Genomic DNA, 18860 nt, shown 5'->3' on the forward strand with positions numbered 1-18860 from the left:
AAAAAAAACCCTCTGTGATACCATTGATTCTAATTCTCTGCCCACATCTTAAATGATTTTCCCACTTCTCTCCAGTGTAATCACATTGGCCTTCCTTTGACTTTGAGAATAAGTCAAATCTATTCCCAGCTTCAAGATCTTTGTGTCATTTATACACCGTTCACTGTGACTGGCTGCTGCTTTTTCCTTAAGTGTGATTGAGTTTAAATATCCCATTAGCAAGGCTTTCCCTGACCAGTTCTAGTAGAAGCCACCTGGTTCTGTCTATTTCCACCCCTCCACCAAACCCTAACCTCCCACACTCCACCTCTATAGTACTGTTATCTAATGTTTTAGTTTTCTTTCTACCTAGCACAGCAGGGGTGGGGGACTGTCAGATGACCCTTTCACAGGGGACACATATGAGATATCCTGCCTATCAGATATTTATGATTAATAACAGTAGCAAAATTATAGTTACAAAATAACAACAAAAATAACTTTATGTTTGGGGTCACCACAACATGAACTGTATTAAAGGGTTGAAGCATTAGGAAGGTTGAGAACTGCTTTCCTACGATAATATATTATACATAAAACAAGAATCTTGTCTTTTTTAATTCACTGCCATAATTTTACTAATCACTCTGTGTATTACAGACACATAGTAGCCATTCATCACTTCCTGAGTATGTAAAGACAAAATGATGGCTGTTACATTTAAGAATACTTACTGGAAAACAAATGAAAGAAAGAGTGACTCTAATGTTAAAAGTGGTTTTTAGACCCATTAGTTGTTATTCAGACAACATTAGTTTATAGATGGAGTATAAATGTCTTAGTTTATACATTTACTCTATTTTTGAAAGTAGTTTTAGTTGCAGATACACAATTCTGGATAATCTTGCTAAAAGAAGGCTTTGTTGGATAATTATAAGGTATTATAGGAAATTATGTAAGGTGGGAAGCAAGGACACTTGGGAAAGAACTTCATTGACAGGATTTTGTGGATCTTGTCTCTGAACAATAATCTGTTAGATTATTGAAGACATCCAAAGTTAATCTCTGGCCTCTTCAGGAATGTGCATGTGTAAATGTGGGCATACATATGTATGTACACAATAAGAATTAAACATTGTCTAAATAGAATATCTTTCATGTTTTTCAGGGCTGGTTGATATTTTAATTGTATAATCATCAATGCAGAGAATGCTGTTTTATTTTAAATACATAGTACAAAATTGTAGAAGAATTTTGGGCGTTTCATAAATTGTTGGAAACTCTGTCCCAATTTCAAGCCAGAATTTATTCATCAGTTAAAACTTTCTTAATTTATTTTTATGTGTAAGGGTGTTTTGTTTGCATGTATGTATGTTCATCACATGCATGCAGTGCCTCTGGAGGCCAGAAGAGGCCATTAGATCCCTTGGGAATGGAGTTGTAACTGGTTGCAAGCCAATATATGGGCACTGGGAGTTAAACCTGGGTCCTCTGGAACGGCAGGCAATGCTTTTAATTGCTGATCCATCATTTCTCTAGGCACCCCCCCTCCTTTTTTTTTTTTTTTTTAAATGAAACTCAAACAGTTTCTAAAATCAAACATTCTAAGAAAATACAATATAAAGATAGAATTAAGTCTTACGTACTGAGGAATGACACTAGGAAAAGAATTGTCTTTGTTATGCATATATTTCTATAAGAGCAGTAAACTTTGTTTATATAGTAAAAGCACTGCAGTTCCTAACTGTAGATTTTAATCTTCCCTGAGGTATTTCATGCAGCGTTCATTGGGGTTGCATAAACTAATGGCATGCACAGTGTAAAATGTGTATATTCTGTCTTTAGAACCAAGGCTGGGAACATGGCTCCTTGAGTAAAGTGCTTTCTGCACAAACAGGAGGACCTGACTTTGGACCCCCATACCTACGTAAAAGCCAGGCAGGATGTGTAGCTGGAGAGCTTCTCTCCAGGTCCCACCCAGACACTTATAAAATAAACAGGCACTTACATTATTTAAACTGTTTGGCCTAATGGCTCAGGCTTCTTGTTATCCAGTTCTTACATCTTAAATTAACCCATTTCTATTAGTCTATAAGTTGCCACGTTTCTCGTGACTTACCAGTACTTTACATCTCGCTTTTCATGGTGGCGGCTCTCTGCCTCAGCCTTTTCACTTCCCAGAATTCTCCTCTCCTTGTCCCGCCTATACTTCCTGCCTGGTTACTGGCCAATCAGCACTTTATTTATCAACCAGTCATCCACAGCAAGTATGTGCCGATATCCCCACACTGTGGCACAGGAGTGGTGGCACATGAGGATCCCAGGGACTAGTTGACCATCCAGTGTAGCTGGAAACACAAGTTTCTGTTTCAGTGTGAGATGACTCTTTCTCAAACAAGTAGGTGGAGAGTGATAGAGGAAGACCAGTGTCAACCTCTGAACTGAGCACACAGACAGAGTTGTACACATAGGCATTTATACACATACAGGACATACAGAATGAAAATAAGATGATGTTGTTCCCTGGTGTTTTTCTTTTACCTAAAGTTATGAAAGTTTCAGATTACATAGTGATCTGTGGTAGTTTTAATTTATTAGTGTCATTTGATAATGTAAAATATGTTTATGTTTTCGGTACAGGAACTATTATTGACTTAAAAACTTCAAATAATCAGTCAGAGAAGGCTAATTTTATGACTTTTCAGTGATATATATATTATATATATTTGGCTTCACTCTAAGGTTATATTCCACCTGTGCCTATTTGGCTATACTGAATTTCTGAGGATAGTAGTAGATATTATTTCAGTGAGTTTCAGGATACTCTGAGACTAGTAAATTTTCTTTAGACCTGTTTTGATTTTTTTTTTTGAAGTTTAATGATTTCTAATGTCATAAGCCTTTTCATAGTCTTTAAAATAGCAAGTGCTTTTTTTTTGTGAATTATATATCTCAATATTTAAAAATAACTAGTATTCCAAACAATAATTAAAAGTAATTTTTGGAGGAGATTTACTTGTAAGAAATTGATTGTCATCCTGAGTTGAGATGGAATGTTTGGCTTATCTTACAAATGTATTATGATCTGCTGTGTTAAAGCTTTGTTCAGTTGGACTTACCAGTTAAATACAAAAATCACAGGTATCTAAACACTACATTTCTTTCTTAAAGTCCTCACTAAACTAACCAAAGGAGTCTAACAGAAAAATTGGGAAGAACCCTGTTCTCAGGGACATTCGTCTGTTTGTGGTAGGTATTAAAGGGGGAGAGTTGCTTGTCTGATTTATGCCCGTCCTGGGCAAACTGCATCTTTTGTAGGTGAGAGCCAAGTAGTTCATCAGGGTTGTTCCTGTCCTGACCCCTCCAAGTAGGCACCTGGAGTGGGCTATGAAGGAAAGTTTATTTTCCTTGAGCCTTGCTAGTCATCTCATAGCCTGGTGATTCAGGTTGAGTACTAATTACTTGAAAGGCTTGGATCTAATTTTTTTTTTTAGATTAGAAATATTTGCATGTATAAAAACAGATATGGGACCCATACCTGAATATAAAATTCATTTGTTTTACATGCATCTTAAAACACACATTCTGAACATAATTTTACACAACATTTTTAATGGAACTGCATTTTGGATACAGACAAATGAGTTCGGGTATAGAATTTTCCACTTTTGGTAGCATTATGTCTGTACTCTAGTAGTTTGGAGCATTTTCAAAGTTAGGAATATTCAGCTTGTAGCAGTTGTCCTGAATTTTGTTTATAAGTGATTGAGGCCATTTATATCTTCTTGATTTAATTGTCAGCAGAAATCTGTCTTTAAAAAAGAGAGAACTCTTCTTATAGGGACATCAAGTAACCTTGGAACTAAATTTGGTTGTTTTGTTGGGAAAGTATAATTTGTCTTAACGAACTTAGCCATTTATAACAGAGCAGTTCAATTGAGACTTCCTGGAATCAAGTTTCTTTATCATTAACTTGGCCATGTTTTCACATTAGTAAGATTCATTACTTGGTTAGGAATTTTTTTATCTTAAAAATTTATGCTGGTGGTTGCTGTCTCAGCAGTTAAGAATCCTTATTATTCTTCCAGAGGACCCAGATTAGGTTGTCAGCACCCCCATCCCCCACTTCCCCAGTTCTCTGCAAGCACCAATCATACACATGGCACAAAGCTATGCATGCAGGCAAAACATTCATACACATACAATTAAAAATAAATCCTTTAAAAATTTGTCGATGCTCTATTATTTGTGGTTAGTGGAAGAGAGGATCATTTTTACTAGGTTCTAAACTTTATCATTTACGATTGTATCTAAGTAGTATAAATCAACCATTTTGACTTTTAAAAGAAATTAGAATTGTAAGAGTCTAGGTCTGGGCATATAGTCCAGTGGAAGAGTTTGTGCTGAGTGTATTTAACGTTCTAGACTCAGTCTCCAGCATAAACCAACGAACCAACAAATTGTAAAGCTACCACTACCACTAACAAAGCTTAAAAGAAGGTGTAAATGTAAATCAAACATTTTGTATCATTTAGTCTAGAAATACTCGTGTGTAGTCTGTGGTAAATAACTGTACAAAACAATATGAAAAGATATAATCTTTTTACAGAATGCTTAAATATGTGAGCAGCTGTGGACTAATGAGAACGTGAACTTCGACAGTGATTGTTCAATGAAGAACAGGGCATGGAGTTGTAGTGAAGCATCTAAAGGTTTCTGCCTCCATTATGTGTGGAGACTGAGGAGGAGGAAGGCCTTTCCGCAAAATGAGTTACTTAGAGTAATGTAGAATATTGAACAGGATAGTGTAAAAGACAGTTGACAGTAAACCAGATGCAAGTGAAAACTTGTGCTGTAAAAATTAGTTTTCCTGTTAATTAATAAAACTTCTATTAGACTGATGTTTATGTAGCAAGATGTTGGCTTTAAGAGCCTTCCCTTTTTATGGTCACAAGCATACTTTGTTTCCTAGACTCATCTGTAGTCTTTGGTGACATTTGGACTCACTGTATTTTTATTTTTAAAGTTTATTTTCTCTATTTTAACAAACAACTGTCATAGAAATATGCTGATGAATACATCATAATGATTTGCATTCTTAGGAAAGGTTTGCTTGGAGTAAGAAAATCTGTGAGTTCAAAGCTAGCCATGGTTATACAGTGAGATCCTCTGTTAAAAAACAAAACAAAAAGATGTGATCCAGTGATAGGAAGACTGAAAACATATAATAAGTCAAGGCACCATTTTCTCAAGTAGTGCATTTTATAGTGTAGTTAGGGAAAAATTAAGGAAGTAACACCTGAATTCATTCTAAGAAACTTGAAGATTTTAAATGTAAACTACCTATTAGTAATATAGAATCCTGAGGTTGTTAAAATTTGTTTACTGACCTAACAAGGAATACATAATGTGGTATTAAGTGTCTGAACTTGATTCAGTCTAGGTATATTAGGATTTTGTCTATTTAGTAACTTCTTGTATTTTAAAGGTAGATAATACTAATAGTAACCATTATTCAGTGTTGTTTTACGAACTCAGTAGTTTAGTGCATGTGCCTTACCCAAAATAGAATTTGGCTCATTGTTTTGAACATAATACTCTGCATTCTTAACACCTAAAAATTGTTGCAGCCCTTATACTCTAGTTGAAGTGGAAAGTGAAGATAACTGATTTTTATTTTTCCTACAATGTCTTTTACTTTGTTCTTTGAAACAGAATGAGGACATGAGTCAACTTTATTGAGGAATTTCTGACTGTGGGTTCTGTGCTGAATATAACCTGCTATCTAATTTTTATTGAGGTATAGTGAGCTAGTAAAATTGTGTACTTTTAAGATATATAATGGAATAATTAATTTTTATTTGATTTATTTTTATTGAAAATTTCATATAGTATATTTTGATCACATTCTTTCTCCTTGCCCCAACTCCTCCCAGATTTCTGTCTACCTGCCTACCCAACAAAAAACACCAAAATAAACAACTTAAAAAAAAAACAAAAAACCAAAACAACAACAACAACAAAAAACCCAACCCGGGCAGTGATGGCGCACACCTTTAATCCCAGCACTAGGGAGGCAGAGCCAGGTGGATCTCTGTGAGTTTGAGGCCAGCCTGGTCTACAGAGTGAGATCCAGGACAGGCACCTAAACTGCACAGAGAAACCCTGTCTCGAAAAACCAACCAAACAAAAAACCCAAACAAAATTGTAACAAGAGTCTCAATGGTCTCTATATATACCAATTTATTAAGGGTTTCTCTGGGGGAAGACAGACTTCACTGATAGAAAATGAAGCGACACTCTTGTCTCTGTATCCCTAGGAAAGCTCATGACCTGGTTGCTGAGCCATGTGCCAGGAAGCCTTTCATGTCCAAGAGAGGGAAATGTGACATCCTCCTCCTCCCTTTTAAGAGGTCACTTAGGCAGACAAGAAGCAACATTTCTCTCAGGTCAGCTAGCCCAAGGTCTTAGGCAGAGCAAATTCCCACTGCATTTCCCTGTTTTGTCTAAATAAGGTTCTAAACCTAATGCAAAAATTATATGCAGTAAGAACGATTATCAAGTACTGCCCAGGATAAAGAAAGGGTAATAACAAACAAGTGGAACTACAACCAACAAGTACAATGTCCAGACCACAGGTAAATGGAAAATTACAGAGATTACTCCAAAAGCTGTCCTATCCTGAAGAATCTAAATCTAGTACCTGATATGCTCTTAGCTAAGATATGAAATTATTGAAACTATAACTGTAAGTTTCAACCCCATCAAAGACCTGAGAAGGAAAATTATTACCTGAGTAAACAGGAAGTGGAAGCAATCAACTTCTGAAAAAATGCAAGAAAAGACAGAGACAGCTGGCCTCCTGGACAGTCACCCAAAGTTTCTCTGCAATGTTGTTGCATCCATTTTTGGCTATAGGCCTAGAATATCTGACAGACCATTTTTAGAAGCAGGATATTTTAAAAGACCATCTTACCCTGTCTTAGCAAAGTTCAGCAGTCACTTTTCCTTGTCCTGCTTGTCCGGAATGTAGAGTGTGCTTACTGTCAGCAGCCGAGTCAAGGGCAGCTCTTGGCCCAACAGGTCACGGATAGCCCAAGGTTATGGGTGGGGTGAATTCCCACTACACACAATAAAAGGCACATCAAAAGCAGTGGAGTCGGGTTCTTTTTTGGGGGGTCCCTGCACATGGACATTGGACCTACCATGAACTCCATTGGAGAAAACTGATTTATTTTCTCTTTCTTTCTTTCTTTCTTTCTTTCTTTCTTTCTTTCTTTCTTTCTTTCTTTCTTTCTTTCTTTCTTTCTTTCTTTCTTTCTTTCTTTCTTTCTTTCTTTCTTTCTTTCTTTCTTTCTTTCTTTCTTTCTTTCTTTCTTTCTTTCTTTCTTTCTTTCTTTCTTTCTTTCCTTCCTTCCTTCCTTCCTTCCTTCCTTCCTTCCTTCCTTCCTTCCTTCCTTCCTTCCTTCCTTCCTTCCTTCCTTCCTTCCTTCCTTCCTTCCTTCCTTCCTTCCTTCCTTCCTTCCTTCCTTCCTTCCTTCCTTCCTTCCTTCCTTCCTTCCTTCCTTCCTTCCTTCCTTCCTTCCTTCCTTCCTTCCTTCCTTCCTTCCTTCCTTCCTTCTTTCTCCCTCCCTCCCTCCCTCCCTCCCTCCCTCCCTCTCTCTCTCCCTCTCCCCCCTCCCTCTCCATTTATTTATTCATTCATTTATTTATTATGTATTATTTATTAATTAATTATAATGTTCTGCCCGTATGTATCACTGCAGGCCAGAAGAGGGCACCAGATTTCATTCTAGATGGTTGTGAGCCACCATGTGGTTGCTGGGAATTGAACTCAGGACCTCTGGAAGAACAGCCAGTGCTCTTAACCTCTGAGCCATCTCTCCAGCCCCTGATTTTATTTTTCTAAGCAGGTATCAACTTTAAGTAGATTCTTGGTTACGGATATGGACATATGTGAATTAGTCCTGCTGTGTCTAGATGATACTCTTAGAGTCAGCTACCACCTCTGGAGCTTAGAATCTTTCCTTTTCCTCTTGCACATGGATCTCTGAGCCTTGAGGGGGGGATGTGCGGAGTGCTTCAAAGTCAGTCTTTCACTCTGGCACACTGTCTAGTTAATGGGGCCTTTGTGTCAGTTATCAACTGCTGTACGAAGAAGCTTCTAATGAGGGTTTAGAAATCTGCCATTAGGAGTCAACTTTCTTGCTATGTTCCTTTAGTAGAACAATAGTAGTGTATTATCCCTTAGTTCCATTACCTATCTAATCTCAGGTTCTTGGCCGCTGTCAATGTCAGGTAAGGGTTTCATCCTATTAAGTGGGCCCTAAGTACAACTTAAAAATGGTTGGTTACTCCCATAACATTTATGCCACTATTGATCCAGTATATCTTGCAGGCAGGTTGCTCCTGTATATTGCAGAGTTTGTAGTGGGTAATATTGATGGTCATTTTTCTCCTGGTGGCGTAGAGAATACTAAATCAAGTGCCATGAATGCTAGTCAGTATGGGTGAAGCCTCTAGTTGGGCATCAACTTCATTTCTCTGTGTTTGATGGCATAAGTGTCTTCAACCTTAGAGTCTTACCATCAGGTTTTAGAGAGTAGCCAATAGTAGCCTTGGCAGTAGCGGGTCATGTTTGAGGAGGTCTGTGGGATCCCATCTAATGGTACATTTTGATATACATTGTGAAATGATACCACACTCAAGCTAAGGAACACATCCATTGCCTCACAGTTTTGTGTGTGTGTGTGTGTATGTGTGTGTGTATGTGTGTGTGTGTGTGTGTGTGTGAGAGAGAGAGAGAGAGAGAGAGAGAGAGAGAGAGAGAGAGAGAGCGCGAGCGAGGGAATAAGTACTCAGAGAACAAATCCTCAGTCATGTTATATCTAGAGCTCAGAATTTAGTCATGGCATAATGAAAACTTTATACCTGTCACTTTGCTACAGTTTAATATTACTGTGTGTATGTGCATATTTGTGATAGGAGAGCCATAAGTGGTTGTAGAGCCACTGGAGTTGGAATGACACGTGGTTGTGAGCCATCTCACCTGTAAGTACTGGGAGCTGAACTCTGGTCCTCCAAGAGAGTAGCAAGCACTCTTAACTGCTTCTCTCCGACTCCCAACTCTTTGTGCTGGATTCCAGGTGAATTGATACACCCATCTGGCTTTTTAAATAGTTTTTGGTAGTCCGTTCTCCAGTTCTCAGACATGTTGGGCAGATGGTTTACCTGTTGAGTTATCTAGAGATGGACAAAGCCTCTCAGAGCTTTAAATCTTGCTTCTTTCTATTTCTACTATTTCAAGTCAAGCATTTAAGACTTATTTAAATTTAATTTTTGTATGTGGTCTAAGGTCAAGGTCCCGTTTCATTCTGAATGTGGAAATCCAAGTTTTATTGGTATGTATACCCAAATTGGTTAATGAAGACTTCTCTTTGATCTGCTGTGTGTAGATTCTTGATATTCTTGTTCAATTTTTTTTTGAGTATTTCTACTTGTGTTTATTTCTGAGCTTCATTAGGTGTTTGTGATTTTTAAAAAAAGTTCTAATTATTTTAATTACTTGTCTTTGTAGTATAGTTGATTAAATGAGTGTGATGCTTCTGCTTTGTTCTTTTATAAGATTGCTGTACTTTTGGGGGTCTTGTATAGTTCCATGCAAGTTTTAAAAAGTATTTTTTTTCTGTTTCTATGAAAAATGCAGTTGGGATTTTGTGTAGGGTTTTCATTGACTCTGTAGATCATTCTGGTTAATTAGCACATTTCCAGTACTAATTACTTGAACTCACTAGTGTGTGTTAGCTTTCTTTTTGATGGTATTTATTATATGTGGAATAGCCTTCTTAATTTCTCTCTCTCTCTCTCTCTCTGTCTCTCTCTCTCTCTCTCTCTCTCTCTCGCTCTCTCTCGCTCGCTCTCTCTCGCTCTCTCTCGCTCTCTCTCTCGCTCTCTCTCGCTCTCTCTCTCGCTCTCTCTGTTATTTAATCTGATTTTATGTATGTAAGTGTTTTGCCTACGTATATGTCTGTGTACCACGTCCTGCCTGGTGCCCAAGGAGGTCAGAAGAGGGTGTTACTTTTCCCCAGAACTGCTGTCACAGTTGGTTGTGAGCTGCCATGTGGGTTGCTGGGAACTGAATTTGGTCCTCTTGAAGAGGAGCAAATGCTCTTAAACATTGAGCCATCTCTCTCAGCCTGTTGCTGGAGGGCTTCTCTCCAGGTTCCACCAAACCCTGCAGTCCCACAATCCACGTTTAAAATAATCACTCAGACACTTATATTATTTATAAACTGTATGGCCGTGGCAGGCTTCTTGCTAACTGTTCTTTTATCTTAAATTAACCCATTTTTATAAATCTATGCCTTGCCACGTGGCTGGTGGCTTACCAGCGTCTTTACATGCTGCTTGTCCTGGCGGTGGCTGCAGTGTCTCTCTCCCTTCTTTCTGTTTCCCCAATTCTCCTCTCTCTTTGTCCCGCCTATACTTCCTGTCTGGTCACTGGCCATCAGTGTTTTATTTATATAGAGTGATATCCATAGCACCAGCCTTGTAGTTTTTTGTTTTTTTGGCTATTTGCTGTTAATGTATAGATATGAAACTAATTTTTTTGGTATGTAATTTTATATCCTGCAAGTGTATTTAATTTATCCTAAGTTTTGCTTTTTAAAATGAAATCTTTTAAATTTAAATTTTAATTTTTAAATTTTAAATTTAAATCTTTGAATACATAGAAGATTGTGTCCTATGCAATTTTAGGCCATGTTGTCGTCGTTGTTGCCCGCCCGCGCCCCCCCCCCCATTTCATTTCCTTGGCCTGATTGGTAATGGTCTGGCTTGTACTTCTAGTACTGTGTTTAGAAGTAGTGAGAATGGGCATCCATGAATTGTCTCTAATCTTTGAAGAGCAAACTTCAGCTTTTCAGGATGATTTTGCTTGAAATTCTTGCATCTTTCTTTATCAAGTATATTAGCTTGCAACTTTTTGGCATTCTTGTGTGTTCATATGTTCTTGAAGAACTTGGAGGTGCTTTTTGTTCAGTTTTGTTGAAGAATTTGGGACAGATTAGTTTAATTCTTTAAACATTTGGAATTTATTTTTATCTCGTCATTAGGCTTCCCTTTATTGGGAATTTTTGAATTACTTTGTAATCTTATTCCTTACCATATTTAGATTACTCTTTGAGTCAGTTTGGTAAGTCTTATGCTTCTTAGGAATTGAGAGATTTATTTTGTCCAGTTTGTTGATGGGATTATTTATAGTAGTCTTTAATTTCTTCTAATTCTTTCTTGTTTCACTTATCTCCTTTGGAGGTATGTTGTTGTTTGAGTTCTCTATTTTTGGTTAGTTTAATGGTTTGTTAAATTTATTTAATTAAGCCTTTGAAAAGTAACTTTTCTTAATCATCTTTTTAGACCCCATTTCTCTGCCCTTTGCTTCCTTGTTTATACATGTGGCATCCATTTCCAGTTGATCTCTTACTCATTTTTTAAAAAATTTAAATCTCATGCCAGGTGGTGGTTGGAGCACACCTTTAATCCCAGCACTTGGGAGGCAGAGCCAGGCAGATCTCTGTGAGTTGGGGGGCTAGCCTGGTCTACAGATCGAGATCTAGGACAGGCACCAAAACTACACAGAGAGACCCTGTCTTGAACTCCCCCCAAACCAAACCAAACACCCCAAAACAACTTAAGTCTCACCTTTTTTTTTTCCCCCTTTGGCAATACTTATTAATTTTTCCTTTCTCAGATTTCAATTGTTTGGGATGGTTTTTGAATATTTACATGGATTTGACCTGGTTAGCTTTATCTAATCTAAAATGCTATAAAATGCAAGATTTTTTTGAGTGGGTTTCTGGTGCTTAAAACACATTGGATTTTGTGTTTTCAAGTTGGAGACACTTTCCCTGTTTGCTTTTTCATTGTCTAAAACTACTATTTTATTTATTTGTTTAAGCTTGCATTATGTTGTGTAAAGCACCATGGGCTTAATAAACCTAGATAATGGCCTCTAACTTCAGGAATGATGGAAGAGACTTGTAGATTATCATAAACCACTTTGATAAGGGGTATATGAGGGGCATGTCAAATTCTTCAGAGGAGGGAAACATTTGCCTTTCAGTTCAGGTCCCTCAAAGGAGGTCACAGAAAGGGAACCTGTGTTCGTTAGTGTGCGATGAGTGAGAAGTCAGGTAGGAATGCAGGAGTGAAGGGAGAGGATGACAGGACGAAAGGTTTAGAAGTACCTGACAGCTGGAACAGAAGTCACTTAAAGGTTTGCATAACGGAGCAGTAGCAAAACTTAAACTTTGGGAAGCATGTGGGGTCTTTTTACAAGGCTTTGTGTATAAGATTTTTTTTTTTAACATACACTGTCAGAGATATCTTGTCTGCTTGTGGCATAAAACCTTGCATACTCAATTTTATTTTCTGACCTACATATTTTGCTTCTAAAGATCATCTTATTGAGTGAAGATTTTCCTTAAATTTAGAATATCTTATTCATATGCCAATTTAAAATCTTGTTTTTAACTACTTAGCAATTTTTCTTTGTAGTAGCAGTTGGTGTCAGTGACTTGACTTGAATAGTTTTATAAGAAGCCTTTTATTACATAGCACTTGTAAATCATGGGACATGAACACAGATGTTTACAAATGGCTAGTATGTGAATGGTTTGTTAAATGGTTCCTATATGTAATGTAAAGTGGCCTTTTCTCCAGGAGACCTTGGCTACTTATCCGGAATTGATAAGAATGAATCTATAAACAGGTTAAGATACACTAACTCACTCCCCATAGATCTTGATATATTTATTTAGGTATTTTTTGCTAAAAAGTTTAACCCGGGTAAATAACCAAAATAAGTTCTCTGTTGTTGCCTAAATAAATTACTGGTGTCCCGGTTCTGTTTTCTGCAACAACTACATATACATACTTTTGACTGGGTAGGCTTAATGCCTGCTCTGTTGATTATTTAGTATAATATAAGGGTTTGTAAAATACCTAGTTAAATTATAGAAATGGTAGACAGAGGGCTGAGAATATAGCCCAGTGTAGAGTGCTTGCCTAGCATGTGTGAGGCCCTCAGTTTCATTTCCAGCACTGCTAAGATAACCCTCAGAGCCCAGAAGAGTATGTCTGAGTCCCTGTTGCTGCAATTAGAGATAGTTTTGAGCAGTCTGACCGTGGTTCTGAAAACCAGACTCATGTCCTGCCAGAATTGTATTTGTTCTTAACCACTGAGCCATCTATCTGGCCCCTAGATTATCTCTTGTACAAAAGAGCAAACGGCAGTGCTAGGTGATGGTGGTGTGGTGCCTTTAGAGGCAGGCAGATCTCTGTGAGTTCACGGCAAACCTGGTCTTACAGAGCAAGTTCCAGGACTACCAGGGCTGCATAGAGAAACCTCCCCCCCCACACACACAAACAAAACCAAAATTAAAAAAGCAACCCAAAATTTGCATGTTGTTTTATAACTTTTTATTCTTAATTCTAAAATTTTAAGCAGAGATTACTGCCTAGTAATTCTTAAAAGTGCTTCTGAGATGCTTTTGGAAATGCAGTGTTTTTTTGTTTGTTTGTTTTGTTTTGTTTACATTGAGTTTCTCTGTGTAACAGTCCTGGCTGTCCTGGCACTCTCCTTGGTAGACCAGGCTGGCCTTGAACTCATTGAGATCCTCCTGCCTCTGCCTCCCAAGTGCTGGGATTAAAGGTGTGCGCCACCACTGCCTGCCTTTGGAAATGCAGTTTTTATCAGTCATTTATTTTGGTAATGTCTTACAAGGAGGCTTTGTTTTTAATTGTACTCTTTAAGGAGGTTCCTGGAGTTTTTATTATTTACTTTTGTCACTGGAAAAAATCCATTATTTGTATTTAAAATGTAGTGAGCAAAATTAATAGCATTAGATATAATTGTTAAACTTTTAGAAATTAACATGCCACTTGGTAGAAGTATAATTGGTAAGTTGCAGCAAAGGTCTGTACTTAAACAGTAGGGTTAATGACTATCTTTTATTTTTTTTTCTCTTTTTTTCTTTCCCTTCTGTTGGCTTTTCAAGTTGTACTTAGCTTAGGCTCTTTGAAATGATTTTCTTTGAAAGCATTTTGACATTGTTTTAATTGAATGAAGCTGCAGAACTGACATGATAAATCAACACAGAACGAGTTTTAATGCAAGGCATAGCACATTAACCTGGAAATTGGTTGCAATAGACAAAGCAGCTGCTATGATTATTATTTTTTTTCATTCTCTGCTTACAACATTTTGAGAAGGATGACCTTGACAGTTTCAGTTGCATTAGAATCCCTGTGGTGTGCACGTTAGTGGACTTGAGCTCTTTGTTGGTTCATGGGTGTAAGAGTAAGTGGTTTTTAAAGTTAAGGAAATTTTATCTCTCACAGATTCAATGTTTCTGTTTTATCTGCCTTACAAACAATTTTAAAGTAAGAGTTGTACAAATTAGGTTTTCCCCCCTTCTAGGCTCATGGCTGTAGCTGTGGCAAAGATATTTAATCTGTCAGAATGGTAAGATGTGCCCTCTCAGTGGACAAGTGATAGGGTAGACCAACTGGTTTGATAAATGAAATGATGCAGGTCAGACCTACATAAGTATTAGTTAACCTGCGAAAATGTCTCCGTAGAGGCTGGGAAGATGGTTCCGTAGGTAAAAGGCTTCCTGTGCAAGTATGAAGACCTATGGTGAAACCCCAGAACCAAGGAAAGTTGTGCCAAGAACTCAAATCTTTAATCCCAGTGCTTCTGCAGGGAGATAGGAGGCAGAGGACAGAATCTTTAGACAGTCATAGACCAACTCTCCTGGTACAGAGTGGCAAACAGCAAAGAGATACCTGTCTCAAGGTGGAAGGCACCTGACACTCAGAGTTGTCTTGTCCTCTGACTTTAACTTAATAAAGAGTTGTCTTGTCCCTTAACTTAATACCTAATACCAAGTAATCAGCCCAGAAAATTTATACATGAGCACATCAGGGAGAGGTAGGGATAGGTTGTGTGTGTCAATAGTCATTAATTAAAGAGCCATGAACTGGGGGGGGGGGGGGGGGAGGGTACAGGAGGAGTTGGGGTGGTGATGTTAATACAGTCAGTGCTCATGAATTTAAAAGACTTAAAAATTAGCAATGGATTTTAAAGCATATAACTTTTAAGACAGGTAAGCAGGTATGTAACTTCCATGCTAATGGGAAAAGGAAATATATACTTTGTTGTGCAAATTTCTCTCGTTGTGAGAAAAGGAGAAGGGGCAGAAAAGAAAAAGCAACACAGAAAGGTAGGATGTGTAGAAAAGCACATATTAGAAAGACAGTAAATAAAATCATGTGGTGCAGATGGGGTAATTTAATACACAAAAATTGATAAATTTAAAAGATTAAAAATAACACAGTCAAGAAATACAGTACAGAAAGACAAGCAAAAATTTTGTGTCTTTATTAATAGCAATGTAGGATTAATGGTGGAAAGCCATTAATGAAAATAAAAAAGCCTACTACAGAATGATAAGATTTTTACATTTGTACATGTCAAATAACATAGCTTTTAAAGACATAAAGCCAAAATAAAAGTAGAAGAACAAGTAAACTTAGGTATAGCACAGTGGTAGAACACTTGTTAATGTAGCTGAGGTCCTGAGTGGATCTGCAGCATAAGAACAGCCATAATCATAGCAGACAGTACCTCATTTCCAAGCATCCATTAATATTAATGAAAACTTGACTGTGGGGGCAGTTAAAGAGATGCTCGGTGAGTAGAGTGCTCACAAAAGCCAAAGGACCTGAGTTGGGATCCTTAGCACCACATACACAAAAGTTCCATGGGGGAGAAACAGACTGAGACAGTCAGATCCTGAGTGGCTTGCTGGTCCATCAGCCTTGGTGAGTCTTTGAGCTTTGGATTCAATGAGAGATCCTTTCCGAGGAAATAAGGTAGACAACAATAGGAGACACACACACACACACACTTTTATTTTTAATTGACTAAATCCTGTGTCTGAACAAATCCAGGTCTGAACAAACATTAAAAGTTTTATAATTTATATAGTGTGTATATATTAATATATATATATATATATATATATATATATATATATATTTATCTAAAGTATAAGAAGGTAGAAATCAAACCAAAGATAATTGGGAAATTCTTAACATTTTTGAGAAGTCATATAATTTGTAGCATGTGGAAAGCATGCAATAAGGAAGTATCTATTTCAGGGTTAGAAAACCAGATTAAACCTTACAGGAAGAAAGAAAAGAAATAAAAAGCTAAGAAGAGATATCAAAGGAAGAATGTATGAAATGAAATGAACCAAAGTAAATTAATAAGCAAACCCCAAAATGGCAGTTTCAATGAATCATTTACTGAACTTTTACCTTTGCAACTGAGTTCATTAGAGCAACTGTGGTTCGTGTCTGCAGTCAGCTTTTGGACCCACTAGGCGGGTGGTTCTTAAGATAAACACTTCTGTCTTTTAATTAATATAGCATTTCTTCTATTGCATTGTACTTTCAAAACAAGTCACAGTGTTATTCTAACTCCTAGAGGTCAACAAAGGTACACCTTTATATTACAAATAAAAAAGAATATAATGAGGCTTGGGGAGTTGTAGCCATTTTATTTTAAATGAAATCTACTCCAGGGAGCAAAACTAGCAGTCGATGTCTTGGAAGACTGGTAGCATAGATAACCAGGAATAAAAAAATCCTCGACATAGAGTATTAGCTGTACTTTCAGAAACCCTGCACCCACAGAGTGGTTCACAACCATCTGTAGCTAGAGTTCCAGGGGAACCAGCGTCCTCTTTTGGCCTTTTCTAGGCACCATACCTGAACATGGTGCATAGACATACATGCAGGCAAATACTCATACACATAAAACTAATAAGCAAACACTGGGGTTAACAAATACTTAAATACATTTCATTCTATAGATTTGATTATTTAGGGAATATAGTCACATTTGTAAGAAAGACAACCACAGTACATCAAAATGGATAATACTAAGGTATAAAAATAACAAAATCAATGAAGCTGAGTCTATCACCAGTGAGTTCTAATTGGTATTTAAGAAAAAAAATTGTATTAATTTCATATAAGCTTATCCAGAGAGTTGGAAACATTCCAACATGTTTGGAGGCCTGAATAACCTTAATGTCTAAGCCTGAGGCCCTTATTATTGGAGAAGAAAATTATAATTAGGTTCCATTCCTGATTGTATTTTTATTTTTGTGTATATGAATCTTTTTTTTTTTTTTGCCTGCATGTATGTCTGTGTACCACATGCATGACTGGTTCCTGGGGAGACAGAAGAGGGCTTTAGATCCCTGGGACTGGAATTACTGGTGATTATGAGCCGCCATGTGAGTGCCAGAAATTGAACCCAGGCTTTCTGGAAGAACAGCCAGTGCTAACTGCTGGACCAGTGCCTTAGCCCCGTGAATGAATGTACATATTTTTAAATCAGCCACCAAAATGTTGGGAAACTGAATCTAGTAGGGTATAAAAAGAAAAGTAAATGTATAATGTCCAAGTTGAGTCTGTTCTAAGATTGGTTTAGCATTTAAAAAAAATTAGTAACCCTCTGATCTGACAAAGTATGTAAGATGCTTAGATTGCCTAGAACTTCATCAGCCTTGGTCTTGAAACTAGTAGCAAGTTGAGAATGATACACATTTGCTTGTGTACTCGGTGTGCTGTGTGAGAAGTAAAGAAAAATATATAGTTGGAACAGAAAAAAATACGACTTATGATTTGCAAGTGACAATGGCAGTTTATATAAGCCCCTTCCCCCCGCAGGGAGCCCCCTGGAACAATTATGAAAATCAGTAATCAAGAAACAGTGTTTCTGGGTAAAGATTGATAAAGAAAATGAATTATATATTCACATTTTAGAAACAAAGTGGATTTCAAAAATATATGCAGGCTGATAGGAACACTTAAGTTTTTAGAACTAGCTTAAAAATAATAAAGGCACAACAAAAGCTTTTACATTCTTGAGAGATGAAAGAAGGTCCAACTAAATGAAGAAATTAGGCCATTATTCATGTTTTTAAAGTTCTAGTAGTTGATCCCAATGCATTCTCTAATGAGTATCTAAAAAAATTAATGAAATATATGCTGTAATGGAAAATGGAAAATACAGTTGCACCAGATAGTATAGTATGATGTAGTAGGAACTAATAGATTAATGGAATAGAAAGCCCCAAATACTGACATGTATACTCGTATGTAGCTTAGCGATGGGGTATGTCCTGAGAAGTGCATTGTTTGACAATTTTGCTGTTGTGTGGACAGCATAAAATATACTACAGGTGATACTGATTGGTCACCCATCAGATGTGTAAGGCTAATATAGGTGTAATGTTACATGTTTACAGGAAGCTAGTTGTTTTTATCTGGTGAGTAGAGGTATGTCCTTCCTAGTGACCTTTAAAATTGTGTAAATATGAGTAATAGAAGCTTCTATTGAGGGATGCTAAAGTTCTGTTTATACAATTACTTTTGTCACTGACTTTTTCATAGAAAGTTTAGACTCCTTGCCTAAACTTTTAGAAGTATAAGCTAAAAGTTGGACTGGAAGAAAAAAAAAAGGCAAATAAGGCCTTTTTAAGAAATATTTAAAAAAAAAAGTATACTGGGGAGGGAGGGAGGGAGGGAGGGAGGGAGGGAGAGAGAGAGAGAGAGAGAGAGAGAGAGAGAGAGAGAGAGAGAGAGAGAAAGTAAGTAAGTATAGCTCAGGCTAGAATCCTAGTTTGAACATTAATGTTCTAGCAGCAATGTGGAACTGTCACTTACAGAGGAGACAGAACTTTTCTAGTTATGAAAGTAAAGCAGGACTCTTACCCAAGTATTATTGTTAAAGGACAGGATTT

At 37.1% G+C, this 18860-nt stretch overlaps 1 protein-coding gene across 5 annotated transcripts in view; it reads left to right on the forward strand.

Moving 5' to 3' along the window:
* Qki (QKI, KH domain containing RNA binding) overlaps positions 1–18860 on the forward strand; it is a 132834-nt gene that overhangs the window by 37723 nt on the left and 76251 nt on the right. The window lies entirely within an intron of this gene.

The sequence above is a fragment of the Peromyscus leucopus genome, chromosome 8a, assembly GCF_004664715.2.
Source record: "Peromyscus leucopus breed LL Stock chromosome 8a, UCI_PerLeu_2.1, whole genome shotgun sequence".
Lineage (NCBI taxonomy): Eukaryota > Metazoa > Chordata > Mammalia > Rodentia > Cricetidae > Peromyscus > Peromyscus leucopus.